Below are 25,078 nucleotides of genomic sequence, written 5' to 3'. Positions count from 1 at the left end.
AATGTCTGAATTTTAGAATTTAAAACCGACGTCTTATCAAAGTATTTTATTACAAAGTTAAGTTCAAGTCTATTTTTAAATTTTTATTTAATAAGAATTAAAATAATTGAGATAATTTATAGTTAATTATTAAAGAGAAAATTTGTCTTTCATGTCTAACTTTTATCAAAAAATCTATTGCTAATAACTAGATTTTTTGATATTTTTTTCGGAGACTTGTTCTTTAAAATTAAATTGTCTAATAAAACCATATTGTTCATATCTGAAACTTGCTAGGATCAAGGTAATTATTGCTCGAAGAACGTGGAAAAAGCTTGGCTCAAAATTTGATCTTTCACTACCGCAAATATATTAAAATTCTGCGTACCCCATATTCAACAGACAATTTATATAATGACCGACAGGGCACTAATAGTCGCCGTTATTCAACATGCCGTGCACGAAGGAATCACGAGAACTTTATGGGTATGATCTCAGTTCGCCCTGTAGCTACTCGTGCACGTACAGGTTGATCCTAAACTTATATAGCGCTGTTAAACACTATATTGTTCCATTGAGCGTTATCCGCGAAGATTTATTATAATAATTTTACAATTCTTGTAATTTTTATTTATACTTTCTTTATATGTTTATTCCGCTAATTCTGCTTATAATCAAAATCTTTGCGTGCATTATTATATATTAATCTTGTTTACATAGCTCCGATCTAAATGAATATCATAATTAATTTTTTCTTTTCGCAATTAAAATAGTAATGTCATTAGAAAACAAACATTATAAAACTTTAATCATTTATTATACAATAAATTTATAATTTATTTATAATGTTTATAATTATTCTTATTAAAAAATCACAAAAACAACTTTCAACATAATGTAATATTAATCACAGAATTTTTCTCTTGTTATACAATAAAATTATACAATTGACAATGCTTCATCTTCGAGACATTCTAATTACTATCAATTGGGCGTAGAATTCCTTGATCTCGCGCGATACGTTGGCAAAGAACGCCTTCGTGTTCCGCCTAATGCACGATGCAACGAACACGCGAGTTACTCTTGATTAGAAATTCATTCGCGAGGCAGACCCCGCGAAACCTCAGCGGTTTGCCAGCATGCACAATACGGAGGTACACCGCGATCGTGAGTGCTGGAGCCAAGCTGGCGGGCCATCCGTGGCACTCGTGCAATTCGCGGCGTGGGAATGCAAGTTAGAAATGCCGATGAACCGCGATGATATTGGCGCTCGTTGCTATCTGACGATTTGCAGTTGGTTCTTTAAGATGCAAAGAACAGCCGAATGACATATAGTACTTAATTAATCTTTCTGTTAAAAATTTATTTTTAAAAATAATACATATCTCGCAGTGGGGAGTACAATTATATGTGAAAATGATATAAAAAGATTCAACTTTTATTTAAAAAAATAATAATAAATTATAAATAATAATATATTTTTTCCAGATAAAAATATAATCTCTTCTTGGTACACAATTTCTATTTACTCAAATTTATTATATACGTTTACGTTAAATTTATTACACGTTTCAACTTTTGAAAAAATAAACCATACTGATAACGCGCTAATTGTAAAATACTTGAAAGAAGTTTCGGAGAATGCACCGTTTTTTTGTGATTGAATTTTGAACATGCCTGTATCCCGATGCCAATGCGCAAAGATAATTTGCAAGGTACGACTTCTCTCGGTTTCTTCGCACCCCCGAAAAAGAGCTCTGGAGTGCACGAAAAGAAAAAGAGACAGACAAGGTGAGCCCTGCGCACAGTTCTCGCGCGATTTCTCCATGCCCGCTACAAAATTTTCAGAGATAAGAGTCACGAGGTACCAAGATACGTGCCACACGCGCGAAGATGAAGGAAACGGAAGAAAAATGTGCGGGGGGGGGGAGAGAGGGGGCAGCCAATCTGCGAATGCATACGTGCATGTCGTGAGTACGTGCATGCGTGCGTGCGTGCACGGCGCAGAACCATACGCACCGCGGGCGTAGATAAGGATAGAAATGGCAGCAATTACCGTAGCGGACCGATGGCACGAGAGAGACGGCCATATTCATCATCCGAGGTCATTTGAATACCGCGGTGCCGAGAGGAGAATGAGACGAGACGATAAGAGAAAGACAGGGAGGAGGGAAGGAGAAGGGAAAAGATCGTAGGCTCTGACGAGAAGGAAGATACGATAAAGGAGCGATGTGTGTAGAGAGAGAGAGAGAGAGAGAGAGAGAGAGAGAGAAAAGAAATTCCTTCCATACGAGTGTGAAGCCAACACTGAAGAAAAAGAGAGAGAGATAATGCATATCGGCCCGGCGGGGGCGAAGGAGGGAGGAAGGAGGGGAGAAACCGGTTACAGAAGAAGTAAACACGCGAAGGTGATGTTACTCTCCGTTCCTCTCTTCGTCAGTACAAAGTGCCGAGAGTATTCGAGGATCTAGAGTGTGACGTTCCTGAAAAGTCAGCTGCTACGACGAGGGAGAACATGGCGGACGCGCCGTGGCACGCGCGATCTAAACTCCTCTCGGACGAATACATGTCTCAGGGTTATTCACCTGTCTCGAAGTTCGGCGTATCAAGCCGAATCTTCAGGAAAAAAAGTCATTCGTAGCATTCGAATGCATTTTTTTTTAAGATGCTCTAAAAACGACACTCAAATAACGATTAATGTTTGTATATCGATATCTGAATCTATAAATTTAATTTGTTTTTAAATCTTTTTTTTTTTATATAGTTATCTTGAAAATCAATTAATCTTTGATACTTAAAGTTATTTAATTGGTTTATTGTCTAGAATAATTATTATTTATAATATAAAAATTAAGTACCTGAAAAAAAAATTATCCGACATGCATAATATTACTAATATTATATCTAAAAAATAATAAAAACAATCAGATATTGTGTAGGCAAGATTCGTTATCAAGACGTCTTCAAAAAGTAGGAATTTTATCTTTATTCGTTATTTTGAAATAGCTGAATTCACTGTAAATTTTCTACGCATCATTTCTAAAAATTTGCATTCCTGAGCACATAATTAATTGTCAAAAAAGATTTTGCTGGTAGATTTGTCAAGTTGTTGATAGCGCACCGATTAAAAAAGTTAATATTTTTTAGTTGAAAAGGACATATATCCTGACATATACTGATGATCGCATCTTGACTCTCGTTCTGGTTAATATCCAAAAAATTTCGAAGCCCGCTCGTTTCTTTAACATAGTTGTCGATCGAAAGTAGCTTCCTCGCTGACTTTAAAGCCGCGCGGACTTCGCGACGAAAAAACGCGCCCCATGATGCCGTGTCGTATGTCCAAGTATGTGTCAAGAAATTGGCCTGATGTTGCAAAAAAGGTTCATAGCGATTTCGGCAATCTTTCTGAAGAAAGATAACATTAAATGGCTCTTTAAACTTTTTCGATTTATTGAAATATATTGATAATTTTTGGCTCATTTCTATTTTTAATGCAATATTACAAATTCATTAATTCTTACTTAATATTAAATGATAAAATTTTAACGAACAAACTAATAATTAAAATTTATTTTCTATTTTTTATAAGAAAATAAAAGTCATTTTTATTAAAATTATGATAGTAAAAAGATATTATTATTAAATGACTAAAATTTTTAATCTATTAATTAAAGAAAGTATCCACAGGTTTTATTATTGATGAAATTTTATGCTTATTTCTATGAACGCCATTGCTAGCCGGGGTTTTATATTTTTATTAGTAAAGAAATAGCTTTAGAGATTAGCGGCTAATATCAATATGTGTCAAAGTATGCCGGTACTGATTTCTAGTTAATCGTAGGATCTGCCGGTGAAATCGGATTGATTTCGAGAGTAATACCAGATTTGTCCGAGTTGAAGCAAAATTTTTATTCCTTGTAATATTGTCGAAATCTTTTACGCAGATAACATTAATTTCCTCGAAGAAAAATGCATTTTATGATAAAATAATAGCGTAAAAAGTAATCCTATTTCTAATAATAAGGATGCTTTTAATATTCATATTCATGAGTAAGCAATTTTAATATCAATCAATTTTAACTGTCGTATTAAATGTGATATTGAGACAGGAAAATTTTTTTCATTTCCATCTTATAAACAAAGTATTTTTTAATAAATATTAATTCTAAATAAAAAGACTGTAGCAACATTTTTCTATAAGAACTTTATCTATCTACTAATTGGCACAATGTCTTAGTCGATGTCTCCATAAGAATGTTTTCTAGATGTTTTCATCTTTTCATCGGCATACTTTGCAAAAATAAGCGTTGGTATGTATATGTTTACCGTTTCGTTTTCTTTTCACAAATATTGGTCATACGTGGGACGTATCGTGGGAGGTTGCTATGTTAGCAGAAAGGACGTCAAGAAAAGCTCTAAGTTCTATGCTATTAACTATTCCGCTGGCTATCTATTAAAGGACACATCGAGCTGATTTTTTTATATATATACATATACATATATCCCATTTTTTTTTCTTTAATCCGCTAGAGAGACAATAATTTTGCTGATATAAAATTAACATATATTTTTAAGAATATTAGTTTTAAATATATGTATGCAAAAGTTGAAGAATTTAATAAGTTATAATAATTTACATTGTAATAACACTTATACATTTATTAATATATTACTTTATACTATTTTATTTATAATTGACTTAAAAATAGTTTATTTACAATCCTAAAAAACTGTTAAATTTGAAATATCGATATAATTAATTCTGAAAAATGATCTTTGATAAAATGCTGCATCTTGTCAATCACGATTGAGTTTTGCTTTTGTATTCGCGATCTTTTACCTGGCGAACAGTGCTCGCTGCCGATCTCGTGAAGTACGACAGACAAAGGGTGCATGTGAGACGAGGAAAAAAAACAAGAAGGTCAGCAGTAATGGAAAGAAGCAAGGGCGGAAAAAGAAAAGATAGCTTACAAGAAGGATGGAAAGGGGATGAGAGGAGGCGATGAATCGCATTATCCTTGTGGCGCATCTTTTGCACAAGCCTGTAGCTCGATATATTTTGTCGAAAGCCTGTAACTCACGAATATATACGAAAGATTCATTATCTCAGGCGCCTCATGCAAAGAGAGACAGAAAAAGAGAGAGAGAGAGGAAGAGAGGATTCTCATTCCTCCTCTTGATATGAACCCCAACGTGCAAATAAGCTAAATAAATAATTTTCTTTAAGATTTTTATTAAAGAATTCTCAGAATTACATTTGCCAAGAATTTTCGATACATTGAATGTATATGTGACAAATTCCTGAAATTTTTTATTAATTAATTTTATTATTTAATTAATATATTTAAAAATTTAAATTTACACGATAATAAGACGACAACTCTCTCTTTCTTTCTCGAAAACTGATAAAAAAGAACGAGATGATATAAGCTATTCTGCTCTGAAATCAATTTTTAATATTTGGTTTCTTTATAAAAATTAAATTTGTATTTTAATAAAATTTAACTACTTTTTAATAATATGAGAATATTGCGTGCAAAAGCGAATATATATTAATGACTTTACATGAATAAATTTAGCATTTGGTTTGTATTAATTAATATATACATTTTACTTATTTAATATACAATACACAAAAATTTTATTTTTTAAATTTTCTTAAAAAAATATATACAAATGATGTAACGCCATTTACACTTTAGACTTTTTAGAAAAGTTCGGGATTCCATTCCTCTGATTCCACTAAACAGAAAAATACACTTTATATACCAAAGCACAAGTAGAGAGCATTCATGCCATTGCAGCAACTGTACTGCCGTTATCGCGCGAACACTTAAGTGTAATGAGACGTTGCTTTATAAATTCATTACTTTTTGCTTTGCTTAAAAGGAACAAGGTACGAAGCCAAGTTCTAAACTCGATAGTGCAGGGAGCTTTTTTTTCGAACGGTGCCCTCAGGTAGCGGCGCCACTGCTCTCTGAACCGGTATTCTCTTCTGGGCAGTATTTCAGTCAGTCTATGTGCCCATGGTGTACCCAGCGCCTAAGTCCCATAGGGAAAGTTACCTGCATCAGGCAGATGAGAGAGCCGCGGTGCGAGATGCCTCGAGGGCACTTTTGTCACTCTTCGTGTTCTCGTGCCACGCTCTCGTGGCTCAACAATGGATCAGCATGAGAGATACCACAGGCTGGATCCATAAAGAATATAAGCTCTATCTGCCGTTCTTAAAACAAAGCGCCCAATCGATATGCTTCATAATTTGTCTCTTCTATCTCGCCGTGCATAAAGATATAAGATTTTGGGCGAACTATAATTCGAGACCTACTATTTATGAATATTATAGATAAAAAATGAATTGTGTATTATTATGTAATAAAATGTTTTTTGTTTTTAATTTTATATTTTTTTTCTTTGCAAAATTTTTCATTATTACTACTATGGAATTTACAAGACTTTTAAAACAGCCACTTATATTTATAATTATTTCTAAATTCTTATTTATTATTTGAAAATCTAGAATCAAGTCATCTGATAATTCGCGATTTCTTTTGGTTAGCTATCATCTTTCTAGAAAAAAGCAATCATGACGCTTTTATCTAATTCGCGCGATGACAATGCGAAATTCCTCACGATCGTAATAGGAATGCGAGAGTATGGCGTTCCTTCGTTGAGTTTTGCAAAACAGAACATGATGCGAATAAGGCAGCTCGTAAATTGCACGTCGAAGCGTGAAATACATCGGGGCTCTACTATATACTTGATCCTCATCTAGCTAATCCTCTTAAAAAATTTTCTTTTTTTGCGATGAATTGTTGGAAATGGATTCTTTTAATATTTCATTGATCTTCACAATGGGACACGCCCAAAATTCTAATAATATTCTAACTTTCGGCGTATTTCTGAAAGAAAAGATTGACTCTGTCGATACCGAAATTTTCTTACGGTTCAAAATTAGCATAGCCAGGAATCAGTTTCTGCGAAAATATGGTCGATCGACGCTAAACAATACTGCATAGCGAAACCAGGGGAACAATAGGGATGCTTCGTTAGCGTCTCGACGGGGTTGGCGCCATCGTCATTCTTTGAAAATTAGTAACAGCAAATTTTGATGAATGCAAAATCTTCTTATATACGTAACTAAAGTTTTATTTTTATTTTCTATACAAATTAGACATTATACGAAATTATATAATGAAGCTAGTATGAAAAAGAAGCTTGTAACTATTTTTATAATTATTTTTTCTTACAGAGCTATCTTATATTTTACGTGTTATATTGAATGAAAGAAATAAATTTTTAACGTTTTATTACTTCTGATATTGTCTTCTTCATATTACATTATACACAATCTTTGTGGCATAGGGGATTAAATAGATATATTTAATCAGTTAGAATTTTCGCAGAAATTTCACGACATCATTAACAACGTGCAACGTAATTCTTAGAAAAAGTTGTTAGGTACATAAAAAAAAGCATGCAAAAAAGCGAAAAATTGTCAGGTACACAAAAAATGATTACAAAAAAATATGGGGAATGAAACAAAGATAATGGTGAACATGTGTAAAAAAGGAAATTAGTGACTAAATCTAATGCACGTAACCACCTGTTGATTCTCCGTGCATGTAACCATCTATCCGCGAAAACATATGATTGCTCTTTCATAGCATTTTATAGTAAATGTTTTTTACACACAGAGATATGAATTATCAAGTACTAAGTGGCACTTAAAGTTTAATCTAATTTCTTAAACATTATGCGAAATTTTTACTTTTGCATGAAATAAATATAAATTAATAAACTGAATTTTAAAAAATAAAGCTTTTGCGAAAAAAAGAGAAGCAGAATAAAAAATTATATAATAAATACTTAATTTATCTACATTATTATATCTTATGTGAATGATTTAGAAAATCATTTAATTTTTATATTAATATTTTTTTGTGATAAAAATTTTTATAAGCATCAGAAGATATAAAATAGGGAATACAAAAGAGGGATACGATCTTTTATAACTAAACCACCTACGGAGTTTGGAAATGGATCCTACCAGTATTTCATCCACCCTCACAGTAGGGAGCGACTATGATCCTAACGACGCTTTAACTTTCATTTCTAAAGAAAAATTCGGCTTCTCAGGCACCAAAATTTTGATCTATTGTTCCTGAATTGTTAGGCATATTAACGTAGTTGAATCCGTGTGCCCACGAAAATAGTTTTTTGCGAAAATATGGTTGGTCAGTGCTAAACAATATCGTAAAAATAGTCAAGCCACTTGAAGAGAACAATGAGACCCGTCGACAGAGCGTTGAGGGTGACTCTCGAGATGGTTGCACTCGAGGATCGCACCGCGTTACAAAGCTATCGAAAAGGCACGATCTGGCACCTGCTGAAAACCAGCATCCCTCTATGAATCAAATTGAAATCTATAATGTATGTTCCTGTTGTAGCCAAATTGGATGCAGGTCGGGTTCATTTGATTAAATTTACACGATTGTGAATCCGGTGTGCATCATTTATCATTTACAAGAAGTGTTAATTATATCTCTTGTATCTTTGTAAAAGATACCATAGAAAAAATATTTAACAATATATATTTTATAAAAGATTATATTGCATTGAACATATTTATATTATAAATTTGTATTCTGTTATACATTTTTGTGGTATATGGTATATAATAATAAAATATGAAGATGTATTCATAATAAAATATTATATAAATATAATTAAACATGATATTACACGAACGAAACATAGCCATATAAATATAAACGCAGCACTAATTTTTAATTGCTTTTTTTATCAATAATATAAATATCTATAAAAGATATTGATCTTGAAAGAATTTTACCTAACAATACAATCCCTCAGGCATATTTTTAAACTTTTCTATTTTTCAAACATATAATTTGTTACACATTTTTACAAGAATTTTTACAGAATTGTCAAAAGTTTTTACAAAGCAAATAAAAAAGTCGATAAATGCATCATTTATTTTTTTGAATAGAATATATCTTTTAGCAAGAAATGATAAAACAAGCGTGCAGATCGTGCAAAGGGCAAACAGTCATCATATTCTTCGTGTTGCTGTAATTTTTGAAATGCAACAACGAGAGTTTCTTCCTCGAAGCAATTCGACGAGAATGAATTCTTCTTGGAAACCGTACCACGATGTATTTTCACGCCTATCTAACACGGCTTTTACGTAACTCGATTACAGATTCTTATCAATTCAATTCTTGTTATCCAAGTTGATGTACTGCAATTATAATATTATTATTTATAGATTTTATTTCTTTTGTTATCTCACAAATGTTTTAGTGTTATATAAAAGCAATAGCAATTAATTATACATAATAGCCTTTTTTAAAAATAAAATAAATATATTTTTTATTTTTAGTTTATTTATATCTACTAGGAATAGAAACTATATAATAGTAAGCCAAGGTATATATAATAAAATCTATTCTCTCTTAATTTATTTTTTTCTTTAAATTTTTAAAAGACAGTTTATAAATATTATGTAAGAATTACGTTAGGTTATTATTTATATTAATATTGTATTAAAAATTGATGCAATTATTTTGTTATCGCTTACTTTTAAAAGGTATTTTACAAATTAGTTGTCACAAATACAAAATTTTGCCGAATAATTATTGATTCTAAATTAGAGAATATAAAGCGACATTTTTAAGAAACAGACAAATAATTAAAAAGCAAAAAGACTCATTTCTATTTTATAAAATTTTTTATCCGATTAATTTAATATTACTCGATGCACGTACGTGTCTATGGAATCGTTCAAATTAAACACTTTCTTCGCCGAAACAGCATCTGCACCCTCGACTTTTCCAACCCCGCGCGGCCTCTTCTGAGACTTCATATCTTCTCCGCAAGCAGCCCGTCTTTTTTTCTCTGGTCCAGATGCATCACACGCAACCCCTCAGGTGTGTGTAACTTCAAGGGGTTTTACGCGCGCAGCATCGTACAAATACACGAATGTATCCCACACTTACTACAGCGAGTCGGGAACTTCGGCGACTAGTGTGCGTACGTATGTGTGTATACCTGCGTGTCTCGTACCTGGCTAGAAGAGAAAAGTAGGGGAACCGAGCATTCTACGAGTTAAGACGAAGAGACGACGGAGGAGAAAACGACGAGGGAGATGGGAGAAGGAGAAGGATAGTAGGAAGCTGGAAGGTGTGCGAGGCGGGGAAGTTAGGTGCTGTCTTCTGCTTCGTGGCGTTCTAGGGGGAAAGTGGGGAGGATGGCGCGGTGGGGCGAGGGGTCTAAGGAAGCTCGACGACGAAGGAGAAGGTGCCGGGCTCTGCCGAGTGCTGTGCCGATGATGATGACGGTGGTGATAATGGTGGTGGTAGCAGAAAGTGGAAAGGGAGAAAGAGAGAGAGAGAGAGGAGAGAGAGGACGAGACGTAAGAGAGGTGAAGGGAGAGTCCTGCCCAGCGTGGACCTGTGCGTCGTTGCATGGTCGACCTGGAGACTCGCTCTCCGCAAGGTGAGACGCGCGGACCGAAGAGCCTCGAAGGATCGGCAAGAATTTTCGTAAAAGCCGACTCTTCCTCTCTCGTATGTTCGCAATCGCGCGTGTTCTCCCTCGATCGTTTCTCTTCTCCATTTCTCATTTGTCCTTTTCTCGCGTTGACTTCTTTTTACGTGTACCAAGGAAATCGAGTGAGTGATCCGTATTTTTTATCTCGCGGAATCTCCTGACTTTCCACAAAGTGCTCTGGTACAGATTCGCTCGGACAATGTCTTAGATCGATGCAAACGTCGGCAGAAGTGGAACAAGATCATCATTCATCAATGGATACTACGTTACTTTCATATATTGGACAGAATTAAAAATATATGCTCATTTTTACTAAAGTTTTAAAAAAGACTTTTGAATTTATACTAGTTAACATTTTTGTAGTAGCAATGTCAGGACGCAAAGTGCGGAATCGACACATTTGACAGTGATAACGTGTGTTCACGTGTGCATCTTCTCTTATCAAAGCGCGTAAGAATTTGATCCCTCATACTATTTCGTCAGAAGAGTTCGAGCATATCATATCAAGTCGCTTGGTGACTGCGATCAGCAAACATATCAGTTGTCTCACTTTACAAAGTCAATTGGAATCGCTGTCAGTAAAAATTTATGAAACGGTGCGTTTTGGTACGATTTCACGAAATTGCATCTTTTTTCAAGGCAGGTGAACAGTGCATGTTCTTTTCGGTGGCGTTAAATCGACGATTAATTTGAATGCCTAGTGCGCGTAAGTGTTTCATTAATTCGGAAGGCTCGTCCCGAAAGTAAACGTTGGAATTTACTTTCGTAATCTTTCCCAAGACGGTGCAATCTCGCCATTCGTCTCGTTTTGGATATACCTCATAGGCATGTTAAACTGAGGTGAGTGAGAGTTTGACGTGAATTTATATTGTCGATGTCATCTGCCATCTTTGCGCGCCAAATTGCAACGCAAGCGTGAGAAATTTACCTGCGTGATATGATTTCGCTGCAACAGCAATCATAACATCAACTCGTACGTGATTCTTTCGCATATATCCGATATATTTTGGGACTGCAATAGAATTTTTTTAATCTGATATTTTTACCATATATATTCAACGTTAAACTTGATAATAATATAGAAAAGAAATAAGAATCTTATCATCAACACTTGATGATAAGATTCTTATTTCTTTTCTCAAATGCGATTTTCTCGTTAAGCAAATAGCAGTTATATATCCAAGAATTGTATTTTTTTATTAGTATTTCACATTGTCTCTTTAAATCTAATAACTCATGCTGGTGAATGTAAGCAAAATTACATCTGTTAAACACTGTCACTCTCTGAAAATACATAAAGTTGCTCCGATTTTTCTCGATGAATTCTTTCACTTACTCGGCGAAAGTTTCTGGATAAACTCTGAGCGAACAAATCGAAATCGTTTCTGCGTTTCAAATACGTTTCAATTTTTCTCATATATATTCTTTTCTCTCGAAAAATAACATCTTGCACAAATCAACGACTTTCGTGTATCACGAATGAACAAAAGTTTCGTGCTTTTTTTTTAAAAAAGTCAATAACATTTCGCTATTCAATAGTGAATTCATAAAGATATGACATGCGTAATCTCTTACAACTGAAACACACCTATTTTTTTAGTATCTGAGATATTTTCTTCTTCCTTAATGCGTTACCAAGAAATGCTATGTAACATCGCAGGGACCACAAAATGACAGTTTTAGTATATATACACAATTATAAGAATATTTTTTACACATATATTATCATTTGTAATTAGTATTTAACACACAAACAGAGAAAGAGAGAGAAGTCAATGTTTTGCATACCAAACAGTTTATTTATAGACATGAGACATATAACGAAGTAAAGGTTATGTATATGTATATAATATGTAATATAATACAAAGAATAAATAATTGTAATACAATTCTTTTTTTATATGATTGGAGAGTTACAAAAATTGTTTTGAATAATTTAGTCTAGAGATTTTTTCCTTTTTATTTTATATTAATTATCAAATAAATGTAAATTTTAAGCATAAACAACCTCATGGATTAAATAATTAAAGTGTTATTAATTTATTATATATATGACTATTCTCAGCTGACATATATATATATATATATATATATATATATATATATATATATACATCATAATTGAATAAGTCTATTATATATATCATATTGTTATAAATCTAAATTAACAGCTTATCAATCTTACTTGCATTTTCTGTTTTGGGAAATAGATATTTAATATTGTAATCAAATATACGTCGTTTTTTTATCAAAGTTTGCTAAATCATTAATACATATTCAATATTAAACAACGAAAAATTTTAATAATTATAATCAATATTTTTTTAATCAACGTTCTTTAAAATTTTTATCATATAATTGGTCTAGAAACAAATTAAATTTCTCTCTCTCTCTCTCTCTCTTTTTCCCTATGTATGCATGTTGTGCTTGTGTTCAATTTCAATCAATTACAATATATTTTAGAATATATTAATGGATAAATATATGTATATATTTAATGATACAAATATATTTAAAAAATTCTACATAACAATATAAAAATAAAGCTTAATTTATTAAACTGTTATACACTCATATTTATTAGAATTAGACATTTTATATATAAAATTTATTTTTTTAATATTAAATAAAATTTATATATTTATTTCTCTGTAAAGTTAAAAAAATTACGATTTTTTCGATAGCTTTCTCAATCGAGGCTGATTCTTAATAAATGATTACTGAAGAATTCCTTTTGAGAGCGACTTTAATAGGACTTTTGAGTGTACATATAACTGCTAGTAGATACGCGACTGGAAGATCTTTCTGTCTTTCTCTCTCTTTCTCTTCGTCACTTTTGAAAATGAAAGTTCACGCGGGGCCTGAGCACGACGAACGTACGAGTCTGGAATTTCTTCCTCGGGGCCCCTGTGGGACCTCCGTGGCCTAACGTTCGCAGGATCGTTAGTATCTACTGGAGAGTTGAACGCCGGGATAAGAAGCTTGCGTTGGCGGCAAACGCCCGTTTGGAAAACATTGACTGGCAAGCATGTGACATCTGCTGGTGTGGACCATTAGGTATCTTTCAAGTCTCTTCGTTTGCCTGCTTCTTTCTCGCGAGAGGCTTTTCTTTTTTTTCCCAACGCTTTCCAGCTGATCGACATCAAAAGCCGACTCGTCGCGCTGATTTAAGCAACGTATTTTTCACGGTCACTTCAACAAATCTTTCGAGTTGCGGTTGAGTTGGATACGTGAGATACTTTGGAAGAAGTGTCGCGTGCAAGAAAGATGCACAGTAAAATGTACGAAAATTTTTTTTTTTTATTTTTTCAAGATATACTATTTGATTTTATTATCAATGCAATTTGCATCAGATAAATCCAACCACAATCCAATAATAAAGATTTAATTTTATTCTTAAAAATAATACATTTTGTACTTTAAATTATATTAATTCTAAATTTTATCAATTGATAGCATTGATACGATTGATTGCTCACAATACAATATACATATAATGCAAACAGAAAACATGCTCGTATATATATATTTTTTTCTATTGTTTGTATATTGATTTTCTTGTTTTGATCGAGCAAGAATATAGCGATCACAGCCGATTGTATTCAACGTTTACCATTACAATGACATCTTCTAATCCGCCGCATCATAAGCGAGGACATAGGTCACTTTTGAAATGTTGTTTTATGATTATGCATACATATAAATCTGGTATAGTCACACGGAACCCATACAGTATCTCAGCGCGCGCGATTCGTTCAAAAAAATGTATTCCAGCTCTTCTAGAGACGCGCCTACTTTAAAACAGAGAGACATTAATTCCTGTGAGAGCCGCCTGCCTATTTTGGAAGTATAAAAAGAGTGCTGTGAATGTCATTGGAATACCATCAATCTCATTAAAACAAAACTGAAAACCTACGAGATCATCGGAATACGATTTCCCCTTTCCAGAAAAGGTATCGAGATTAACGATAACTTTGGCGCCACAACAAAATTAATGCTGAAAATCAGATGTACCATTGATTACGCACTAACCACAGTCTTGGATTCACTATGTGGTTTGTATTTGAATTTTAGTATCGCTCAACGCATTGATTAGCTTATATTATGAATTTAAGATTAATTACAGATTTTTCTTTCTATCTGTGCAATTTTAGATTTATAGACGATCACAGAGATGCGATATTTAATACAAGAAAAATAATAATTGTTTAAATATTTGAAACATTAATAGTCTTTGAATTCGGTAATACAAAAGAATAATAATCTTATATATTCTTTGAGTCTAATGCATATTATTTATATTTTTTTCTATAGCATATAATATTATTTTTTTTTATATAAATATTTTATATATATATTTATTTATCACAAATTAAAATAAGTTTATTAAAACATTCAAATTAATAAAAAACAGCATAACTACAAATAGCAAAGAGAGAATATCTAGATATATGAGATAATGAGAGAATATCTAGATTATTATAATTATAATTATTTTAGGAAAAGGAAATACACGATATTCTATGTTGTTGAACGGCACGAACTCTATCTATTGGACTGATGACGCAGGTGCATAAATAACTTACGTAAGATCCTTGTACGTTCTTCTCCGATGCCCTCCTATCGTTTCTATTTATCATTTCGTCGCAATTGCGAAGTGATGACTATCGGCAGTAACGGGTGCTGCCATTCGCGTACTTCTCGAATAAGAACAATTCGTGCCAGCGATAAACAGCTTGCGCAATACGCGGGTCTAGAACAATTTCTTCGACTTCGCGCGATTTGTCACTTGGACCGGTCTCGGACAAACATCAACCATGGACACAAAATATTATCGTACACGCGAATGCTGACCAATCCAGTTTGTATATCACGACTTATCTCCTAATGATATGTGATACACTCTGTAATGAGTGCCTGCGGGCGGTGTGACATAAATTTCGCGACCGATTTTATGTGTCGATCAATTTAACACGTTGAATCGATTCAACGGAGATAAGCGCGTAGCTATTTTCTCAACATGAAATAATATGATCTCTTATTAAGGTGCAGTATAAAAATTTCAACAAACAGTACATATCAATCGCAGGAAATATATAACTTCCCTGATATAAAAAAATATGAAACAGATAGTCGAAGCTTTAGATACATTTTACAAAGTCGAGAGTGTGGCTTTTGGAGCATCCCTGAATGTCCTTGCGCACGGTCGATCCGGAATTCTTCCTCATGAGCTCTCCGTAAGGGTCCGCATAGACCTTTATAACCCATCTTATTGTTGGTTAAAAGGTATTGGCGCCAGACCCTCGTGTTTTTCTGTTCGATCTCACCTGCTACGATGCAGCTCGAAGAAGAGAACACATTCATAGGAGAAGGATACATGCAAACAATCACAGATAATGCACATTTTACGCACGCATTCTCGATGCGGTTCGGCATTCCTTTCACAATTTATGTGAAAGGAATGCCGGATTACTACGCTTCCTTTAAATATATAAAGAAATTCTTGCAATTATAAAATATTTTTCTTAAAAAAGAATTTTTTTTAAATATATTTTTATATATAATAATATAATAAGACAACTTTTATATAATATTAAAATACCACACTTAATAAAACTTTATTTCTCTCAATCATAGATTTCGCAGCTTACGTAATAGATATTTTTCATCGATATTGTACATTAAGGAATTATGTAGAAAGCGTAAATTAAGGTTTCGATTATATAAATAAGATAATAAATATGAATTTTTCATTTTAAAACATTGTTTTTTTAATTTTCACGTGGTTTTATATACAGATTGCACACGGTAATTACAGTTCCCTAAGAACGTCAACGTAATTCCTTCGCCGAGAATTACGGATTTGTGTTCGCAGCTGTTGCTAATAACGCAATTAGTCGCGGTGTTCTTTTCGATATAAATCATTTATAAATGTCGCGCGCGTATCTCGTCGGACAAAGCGCTTGCTCCTTTTAGGAAAGGCAGCGAAAAGCGTGCGATGGCCGCGCGAAGAATACCAGCTTGTGAAAGGCTTGCGACGGCATAGTGTTGGCCAATATCGATAATCATCTGCCTATAATAGATGGCTCGGCGAGAACTTGCAGCATAATGTAAGACGTTGAACTATTCAAGCGCAGCCTCCAATAAAGGAGGGAGAAAACGCGAGAGCATCGCATGATTCATAATCGCTTCGCTTGTAAAAGTCTCGAGACGTGAGACGGCATTTGATGATAATTATAATCTCGATGCCATCTTTCCAGTATGCGCTGCTGTACGGAACGATGCGCTTTTCTACGCCAAGGACGCGAAACGGAAACACCATTTTCGCGCTATTTCCATCCGCAGATTTAATCAATATCCATGATGTATTACGCGTCGCGCTGGCACGTTCGCCGTAATTTGTTTCGATGATTGTCTGATTATAGATAATCTTGAAGAGACGGCAAATCTCGGATAGAAAAAGATTTTTCACACAATAACCCTTTATCCTCACTGCATAATATCTGTGATCAATAGAATTTATCTTATTTTGTGTCAATTGATTTTTTTATTTGATAAATATTATAGTTATAATATAATAATTATATATATAATCAAATTTTGTATATGTAATTTAGTAAAGTTTCTCACTTTTATCTTTATTTTTTATATTACAACTAAATTATTATAACTTAGAAAGAGAGAGTTGATCAGAGAAAAAGTTGACCAACAGCAACGGATATCGCGATCGAGATTGCCGGATTGCAAAACTTTTATATCGAATCCTGTTAATACAGTACTTATATATGTATAGTGTTAGTACCTAATATAGTACTTATTGCGGCATCATATGATTGCCAATGTGAATTTGCCACGATTAGATGCGCTATTACATAATATAAGCCGCAATCGATGCGATAAACATATGTTTCTCCTCTTGGTAATTCGTCGAATTATTGTTCCGCATAATATAGCGTCCAATTATTATTAACGCGTGCGTATCTTCTCTTTTGTCTTCTTTTCTCTCCTTTTCTTCTTTTTTTTTTCGTTGGTAGAGATAATTACAGAAATCAGGCGCAATTTGTAGCTGCGTAGCAATACATTTGGCTATCGTTAGAATAAACAACGGGTGACAAGTCCGAGATTTGCGCGTCGATCATTATCATCGTCAGTTATCGTGATTATCCGTTATCTTCGACGCGATTACACGCGGTATAACGACCGACGCGCATAATCGTTCGTCTATAATATCGATAGATGATTGCCTGCACATCTCGGAAGATGCTGGAGGATCCAGAGAACCGAGGGAAAGGCGAGAGAACTGACGTTACTTCACTTGGAATGAGGTTAAACTGATGCTAAAGTCATCGCGAAGCCGGCCGTTATAGCGCGTTCAACTCGATGTAGAACGCAAGACGAGATCTTGCAAGGACTTTGAACGAGATCCTCGAGAGCTCGAGATTTCCTGCGAGCGCGAGCGAAGATCATAGATCCGTGATTGCGTCACGAGTATCTCGCGGCTGTTCCGCGGCCTCTCGATCTTCTGCCCCTCGAGATTTATGTTCGATCGCCGTTTTACCCTTTCGCTTTACCTCAAGATCGCGATTGCGAATTTTATAAATTATTGATGTTGCTTCGAACATTCTTTCTCGTTAGAGAAAGATATGCATCGGCTATTGACGCATAGCGATGTATGATAGTATTGATAGTGCTTTAGGAGAGAGAATGCGGGATCTTCAAAAGAATTATTCTATGATTACATGGCTGGTGTAATTCTTCTGTATTTAAAAATAAAATAAAATTACAATTCCTGTGAGATCAAAGAAAAATAATTTTTGCATCGTATAAAATTTTTTTTTTTATTATTCATAACACTCTAATTGCAATAAATTAATACGATAATTGTTTACATTAACTTACAACTCACGGATTGTTTTCATTTTTACATATTACAGAGGGCACATTCCTAAGTAACACGCACTTCGAATTTTGGCGCTCTCTTCTGGTTTCAGAGATATGCGAAGTATTTTAAAGTATCATAATTTTCGCATTTATTTCTGATCTTTTCACTATATCTTACTTGCGTGTTCATGCTTTTTTTTGTTTACATGTCACTGTCGGTATATTTTCGCTAAGAATTTCTTTTCTTTACATTTAGAGTTGTTTTTATGCTAATACGCTTCAGAATTATCTTCTTTACTTACAATTACTTCACGCAAAGCGATATTCAATCAGTTTCAAACCTATTTCTAGTTTTTTTATAGTGATGCCCCCTTGCAGGGGGAGAAGGCGGAACATACTGTCTCCACGCATATATTTTTTAATGCGAAGTAATGTTCCACATGGGTTCCAACAACTTTTCACTTTATATTTATGCATTAAAAAATATATGCATGGTATGTTTCGTCCCCCCTGCAGGGGGGCTCCACTATCAAAAAATTAGACACATAAGTTTGCATTGAACCTCGCTTCGCATGGAAAGTGAAAAGATCCAAGGAACTTCGTTCCCGGACATGTAAACAAACACATTTTCCACGTCTGCTTTACATAAATACAACGTAAACAATCTTTATTTTTTCTTATTTTATAAAAGAAAAAGCATTAAAATTGTGAAACTTTAAAATTGCATATCTCTGGAATCAGAAGAAAGCGCCACAAAATTCAAAGTGCGTGTTACTTAGAAATCTATAATATATGTAAAAATGAAAACGATCCGTGAGGTGTGAGTTAATGTAAACATTTATCATTAATATTATCATATGTATAAATTTAAGACAAAATTTAGGGTGCTTTGAACATATATATAAAAAATTATTTAATTAAAGAATTCTTTCTTATTAAGTAAATTTTTTTTGTCAATTTAGAAAAAAAGTGGGGAAAAAGACATCTTAAGATTAATTCTATCATTTACCACGACTACGCGTCATCAATGAGCCGTAGATATACTTCTATAAATCCCTTACTCCTCTTATCTCAGGGAACAAATTGTTGACGCACAATATACATATAAGTGTATTCTAAGTAAACATATTTGTATATCATAATATTTTTTTTTAACAAAAAAGAAATTCAAAAATCATATGTTCTTTAAAACATTAAATTTTTTAGTTCTTTAAATTATCAGGCTACGTGTATCAACTTACCAAGCAATATTCAACAAGACATATCTAGAAGTGATTTTATTACTATGTTTGTAAACGATAAAGCTGTATATGATATATGTATATCCTTAAGCAGCATTGCTATTTGTTATCGAGAACGTTGCTCACGAAATTTATATGGTTATTTAATTACTTGTTATGTATACATAAGATAATCACTGACTGAATTTTACATGTGCGAAGATATTTAATAGCCATAAATTAATTACAGTAAATTAGTTTGAGATACAGAAAGAAAAAGAGGGAGAAAACGAGACTCTTTTTTTGTTTATGGCAGAGTTCTCTCTGTCATTTCTGTTCTGCACGCCTCAAGCAAGCATCTTTTCAATTTGCAAGTCGTGGCTAACACGTGTTATGATTGATGAGAAAGAAATTCATATCGAGTACAATGAACCTCTCTGAAATATGAGTGGATAGATGTTATCAAAAATATTTTCAATGTTTTATCAATAGCAATGTTTGATATCAGCATACACACACACAAAGACATATCCACACTATAGATCACTAAATATTTAAAAGTCCATTCACAAGCATATATAACGTGATAACTGAGAAATAAATCGAATTTCTTATCGTATTTTCTTTGCAGCTATGTATTTTTTCTTTGACATACTTAAATTCTCTAGGCAAATTTATTTTTATCAATTGTAGTAGATCTTTTCCACATTTTATTTTTAAAATAAGCATTATGCATTTAATAAAAATAAGTGATTTAACATTTAATATTAAGCATTTTGCTTGATGTTATTTTAATTAAATTGGTAATAATATTAAATATATTAATATTTCGTTGTAGTAATTGTTAATGCTTTTGAAATTATTCACAAATTAAAATTCTTTTTAATACTTTTAAAATTGATCATTCACTACGCAAAATCTAATTCGCACTCATTTTTATGAAACTCTTTTTTATTAAACCAGACAATTACCGCACATCAAACGGATAAAATTTATCACTAACTTCATTCGTCTTTGAAAATTGAAGCTGCTCTCTCACTTCTCACAGTCGCCGTCGTTATCGTTGCTATCTCAGCATGGCATCCCTTTGTCTTAGCCGGGGCACGACTTTGGCCGCATAATATGCAGGAGGCTCTCGAAGAAGAGCCAGATCGGTAGGTAGGTTCTACCTATCTTCCAATACGAGTTAGCATCATGTACCCGGTACGTACTAACACGGGTTTCTCAGCCGGAGCTTCTCTCTCTATCTGCGAGGGATCTCCGGTCGTGCGGACGAACTCGTGCTGACCTCGGGGGCTAAAGATTACGAGGGCTCGCAACGGCTAGAATTCAACCTTCGCTGAAACGTGTATACGAGCATCCTTCGCGTATTCCACCTTAGGTAGATTGCGGTATACACGTAGCTCTGCTACTCGAGAGCAATCGACTACGAAGCAATCTTATGACCGCGTACTTTTGTGCGAACGTATCTTTTTTCCGCGAACGGGACAAAGAAACGCTTTGTCGATGTTTCATTTACTGCCCGTAACATTTTCTCATTTATTCGATGATTGATGGGAATGTGGAAAGCGATTGATCTTCTCCTGTCGAGCGTATCGGATGTTAATAGATACATTGCACGTAACAAAGATAGAAAGAGAAAAGAATTCACAGATATAGAGCTGCTATCTTAGAATTTTTTTGAAAATTAGAATTATTATAAAATTATTGAAATTCTTTCATCTATTTCCGAATATCTCCAGAATATTCTTGTTAATTATAAATTTGGTAAAAATTTAAAAAATTGAATGGAATAATCAAGAGATAAAGCGAAGACAAAATATAAATGCGAAGATTGCTGTCTTTTCTATAATATTTTAAAAAGTCTTTCTTCTTTTATAAAACCTGGTTACTAATTGACAAAAAACAATTTATGATAAGAAAATATTTTGCTCTGTCGATTAATAATCGGAAAAAATGTATTATTTTATTTCTATGAGAAAATATTAAATGTATTATTAATGTAGCACAAAATTTCACGAAACGTGAAGTATTCAAACTGACGCTCATGATACAGAAAGCATAATTTACAGAAATTTAACGTTTCCTTTCGGCCAAGGAAATCTGCATTCAGAATGAGCGTTTCAGTTCTCAAGTTTGGTATCCAGCAACAACCTTGTAACGCTCTTGTAATGTTCTTGATACCACTGTCTTAAGGATACATAAGCATGCGATTTCGTGACGCTCGCCCATGGCCAATCATCTTTCCGCTGAGGGATTGATTTTTCTTTCTCATGCACCTGTCGATGTTCTCGGATCCTTCGCTCTTCTTCTGCAATCGTGCGCTGCATATATCGTACGCATATTACGTGGGCCGCGCGAAATGAAAGGCAAACTGGCCGGCGGGTAGATAGATATACCCACCTAGAATTATCCAGGCATCAAATCGGTCCACAATTACGTCGATTATACCGAATGGTTTCTACAACCGCATCGCAAGCTTCAGGCCTACGTGTCAGATTCCGTACAGTTCGTACGAATAAGGTAAGGCTAAAAGAGAAACAAGCTTTTTTTTTTATCAGCGGAAAAGACTCGATGTTCGACTCGTTGTCGCACTTTCGATGAACACGAGATGCAAATCACTGGTTATCGATCAATGATCTGGGGCGTTATTAATGGCGACGTTCATTGCGATCGTCGATGGCGGGGAATACATTAGCGAGGATATTACTTAACGTTATATAGTTTGCGTCATCGTTCGATTGGCTCGTGAATAATAATTACATGGTTTAACAATCATTATACGGCAATCACTTCATCTCCATAGGATAACGTGAAGCAAGTGAATGTAAACACTAAAAGAGATCGTTTATAAATCCATTTTATAAAAAGAAGAAGGCGGAGAGGTTTGACGAGGAAGAGACACGTCTGGTTTCATTCTTTTCCGTCCACCGCTAATAGCATTCCCTCAGCCTTATTCGTGTCATTTCGCGTTACAGATTTGGCACACAAGTGCCCCATTAACGTAAATACATTCTTGCAAAACCAGTTTGCATCTAGATGCTGAAAAGCCTGACGATTGATCGGCGATGCCGCAAAACGGTCGCTTACATCAGCACGCACTGGACGGAGAGTGAGTTTCTTTAAGACATGTGTAGACCAAGTTATAGATGGCCAATCAAGGCACGTGTGTTCTGCTCAATGACCGGTAAATATCCTTATGGAGACATATGGACATTAGTGTGCACAATACCTATATCTTTACCGAATAATTCTATAAAGAAATTACTTTCGTTAGTTAATGTTAAATTCGTCATTAAAAAACATGTTACTTAAAATCTTATCGCAAATAATTTTTAAAAAATACATATATATGTCAATATTGTATTTTTTATAATTATTCTAATTAATTTCTCTAAAAAATACATTTTTAGTTTTCAAGTTGATTTTATTAACTGTCATTCTGTCGAAAAATCTCAACTGCTTTAATTAATTACATTTCTATCCGTTCACCAGTTCAGATATTTTTTAATAAAAACAGTCTATAAAATAGTTTAACGAACTGTTGCTAAATCGTGTTTATGCTTACTTTGTACCTTGTTCTTTACCGATATTCTTTACGGTAGCAAATCTGCGTATAGACAGGACGACAGCTCTGGACGAGTATACGTGTCAGTGTGCGTTCGAGACACTCGCATACATGTTACGCACATACAAGTCCGGCACGAGTTACGAGCTCCGGTTCGCTTCGAGCGTGTCGCCGCCGTCTACACGGTGTCCAGATATGGCAGTCACACCGAACCGTCGTCTATCCTGTCCCGCACCGAGAGTCCTTGACGCCCACCCTGTGTATACGGTGTTCGGCGACGTATCCCACGACACCTTAACACGAAGATTCCCCCGTCCATACGTACGGGCATTGTACGGGGAAGCCTTCGCGGCGCCTTACATAATTGAGCTACGCCCGGAGGCTTTTCACCCTCGGCCAGTCTGTCTCCCAGACCGCGCTGGACCTCATTGTCCGGGTTTCATCTTCCCAACTTGGAGACGCTCGTCGGTGGGAGCGAAGGTCGTCGGCTCGCTCACACCGGAAGTAACGGGTGCTTCTGCACTCGACCGTATCGATCGGCCGCTTGCGATTAACGGGCATTCGAAGGGTTGCGAATTATAGAAGCGGTCTCTCGATTATCTTGGAATGCATTTCAGCTGTTTAATGGGTTCGCGCGCAAATAGAAATGCTTTGCAACTTGAAGAAATTATGCAATTACAGACTACTCTAAAAATAGAGTCTTGCGACGATAATCATAAATTTCTATTGTATTAATATAATATTATATAATTATTTTTTCTACATTATTATGTAATTATTTTTTCTACATATTTTTATCAATCATTTCGCGACACGATTTTTCGAGGAATTTAATAATTAGATCAATAGAAGATCACTGGCCAAACTTTCTATATCAGCAATGTCTCCAAAAGATCAGCGCTTAATTAAGATGGCAGAATTAAATGGTCTTAATTATCCAAGTTCGATCGTTCCAGCAGGCGCGAACTTCGATCGATTCTGGAGAAATGCGTGGAATTCGCTGATTTCTCGAAAGCTGGACAACGCTTAGGACTCGCCGGTTTCTTGCCGATTGCTTGTACCATTTCGGCGTGTCAGTCTGCACCCTTCTCTCTCCTTCCTCTCTCTCCTTCCTTCTCCGCTCCTTCTTCCTTCCTCTTTTCCGCCGCCCCACGTCGCTCGGTATGTTAATGTCATTCTTCCGAAACCCCTCGTCTTCCCGATTCGAGGTACTAGCCCAGCCAGCTTTTTCGTCACGGAAAGGATATCGTGTCTAATTGACGAGTGGCGGGACTTCGGTATACACTAGGCTGCGGAACGAGCGGCGGCGGTGCTGACATGTGTCCGAGGTGTCCGGAGCAACGTTCTGCCTTGTCTTATTATACGCTAGACACTCCGATATTTCGGCGGATCGCGGCAAATACTCGGGGACGGGTTGCACGTGAGGAAAAAGGGGCTGTTATGCCGGCGAAAAAAAGGATATCATCTCGAAAATACGCAATACAGGATACCCGTAGAATATTTCCGACATTCCCGCGTCTTTCTTCATCGATTTTATCGCAGCTTGCCGAATTTAAAATATTTGTTATTGTTTTTAGTTTTATATTTCTTTAGTTTTTTGTGACTTTACAATCAAAGAATTTAAATTAATTTCAAACTATTTATATGTATGTATGACATAGTAGATATAATATAACTTGATTAATTATAAAAAAGTGATAATTGAATAGAAAATTATTTAAATTTTTCCAAAGTTTGATCGGTTACCATAATAACATAATTATTGCTTTTTTGTATAAAATTGTAATATTAATTAATATATTATTTTAAAAACACATAGATCTGTAATTATTAATAAATTTCAAATAATGTATAGAAGTGC

The 25,078-nt window shown here is 34.4% G+C and overlaps 1 protein-coding gene across 3 annotated transcripts in view; it reads left to right on the top strand.

Moving 5' to 3' along the window:
• LOC126858898 (epidermal growth factor receptor) overlaps positions 1-25,078 on the top strand; it is a 155,061-nt gene that overhangs the window by 78,732 nt on the left and 51,251 nt on the right. Inside the window, exon 1 of one of the 3 annotated variants that reach the window (XM_050609565.1) lies at positions 10,355-11,388. The exons of the other annotated variants lie outside the window; for them this stretch is intronic. The gene's annotated coding sequence lies outside the window, so the exon portion shown is untranslated. Of the gene's footprint in view, positions 1-10,354; positions 11,389-25,078 lie in introns of those variants that run through there. 3 annotated transcript variants of the gene reach the window in all.

Source organism: Cataglyphis hispanica, chromosome 2, assembly GCF_021464435.1.
Source record: "Cataglyphis hispanica isolate Lineage 1 chromosome 2, ULB_Chis1_1.0, whole genome shotgun sequence".
NCBI lineage: Eukaryota > Metazoa > Arthropoda > Insecta > Hymenoptera > Formicidae > Cataglyphis > Cataglyphis hispanica.
The sequence above is the reverse complement of the archived record's forward strand: the minus strand, read 5'-3'. Positions and strand labels throughout refer to the sequence as shown.